Here is a 1,857-nt window from a genome sequence, read left to right as displayed (position 1 = left end):
TGCGCTGGAGGAAAGCTCCAGCCCGGCGTCCGTCCCCACCGGGGAGTTGTGCCCGGGCCCGGGCCTCCTGCCGACGGACCGTGTGGCGCATTGTCCCGACTGCGGACTTTCTCCAGCAAAAAGGCGGAGGTGCAGTACCGCCATTTCGCCACACGAGGGACGGAATGGCACCCAACTGCCCCCTGGTGTCGAAAAAGCGCAAGGGCACCCGGGCCGGTCCGCCCCAGGCAGCGGCCGAGATGCAGCACCGGGGGCCCGGCCTGCCTGCCCTGGAGGTCAGCCTGCCAGCCCTGGAGGTCTGCCTTCCAGCCCTGGAGGACAGCCTGCCTGCCCTGGTAGCAGCACTGCCTGCCTTCCAGCCCTGGAGGTCTGCCTGTTAGCCCTGGAGGTCTGCTATCCAGCCCTGGTAGCAGCACTGCCTGCCCTGGAGGTCTGCCTGCCTGCCTTCCAGCCCTGGAGGTCTGCTATCCAGCCCTGGTAGCAGCACTGCCTGCCCTGGAGGTCTGCCTGCCTGCCCTGGAGGTCTGCCTTCCAGCCCTGGAGGACAGCCTGCCTGCCCTGGTAGCAGCACTGCCTGCCTTCCAGCCCTGGAGGTCTGCCTGTTAGCCCTGGAGGTCTGCTATCCAGCCCTGGTAGCAGCACTGCCTGCCCTGGAGGTCAGCCTGTTAGCCCTGGAGGTCTGCCTGCCTGCCCTGGTAGCAGCACTGCCTGCCTTCCAGCCCTGGAGGTCTGCCTGTTAGCCCTGGAGGTCTGCTATCCAGCCCTGGTAGCAGCACTGCCTGCCCTGGAGGTCTGCCTGCCTGCCTTCCAGCCCTGGAGGTCTGCTATCCATCCCTGGAGGTCTGCCTGCCTGCCATCCAGCCCTGGAGGTCTGCTATCCAGCCCTGGTAGCAGCACTGCCTGCCCTGGAGGTCTGCTATCCAGCCCTGGAGGACAGCCTGCCTGCCCTGGTAGCAGCACTGCCTGCCCTGGAGGTCTGCTATCCAGCCCTGGAGGACAGCCTGCCTGCCCTGGTAGCAGCACTGCCTGCCCTGGAGGTCTGCTATCCAGCCCTGGAGGACAGCCTGCCTGCCCTGGTAGCAGCACTGCCTGCCCTGGAGGTCTGCTATCCAGCCCTGGAGGACAGCCTGCCTGCCCTGGTAGCAGCACTGCCAGCCCTGGAGGTCTGCCTGTTAGCCCTGGAGGTCTGCTATCCAGCCCTGGAGGTCAGCTATCCAGCCCTGGAGGTCTGCTATCCAGCCCTGGAGGTCTGCCTGCCTGCCTGCCTGCCCTGGAGGTCAGCCTGCCAGCCCTGGAGGTCTGCCTGTTAGCCCTGGAGGTCTGCTATCCAGCCCTGGTAGCAGCACTGCCTGCCCTGGAGGTCTGCCTGCCTGCCCTGGAGGTCTGCCTTCCAGCCCTGGAGGTCTGCTATCCAGCCCTGGTAGCAGCACTGCCTGCCCTGGAGGTCTGCCTGCCTGCCTTCCAGCCCTGGAGGTCTGCTATCCAGCCCTGGTAGCAGCACTGCCTGCCCTGGAGGTCTGCCTGCCTGCCCTGGAGGTCTGCCTTCCAGCCCTGGAGGACAGCCTGCCTGCCCTGGTAGCAGCACTGCCTGCCTTCCAGCCCTGGAGGTCTGCCTGTTAGCCCTGGAGGTCTGCTATCCAGCCCTGGTAGCAGCACTGCCTGCCCTGGAGGTCTGCCTGCCTGCCCTGGAGGTCTGCCTGTTAGCCCTGGAGGTCAGCCTGTTAGCCCTGGAGGTCTGCTATCCAGCCCTGGAGGTCAGCTATCCAGCCCTGGAGGTCTGCCTGCCTGCCCTGGAGGTCTGCCTGTTAGCCCTGGAGGTCTGCTATCCAGCCCTGGAGGACAGCCTGCCTGCCCTGG

This window comes from Amia ocellicauda, unplaced genomic scaffold (genome assembly GCF_036373705.1).
Source record: "Amia ocellicauda isolate fAmiCal2 unplaced genomic scaffold, fAmiCal2.hap1 HAP1_SCAFFOLD_136, whole genome shotgun sequence".
NCBI classification, from domain to species: Eukaryota; Metazoa; Chordata; class Actinopteri; order Amiiformes; family Amiidae; genus Amia; species Amia ocellicauda.
Note: the sequence above shows the minus strand (reverse complement) of the source record.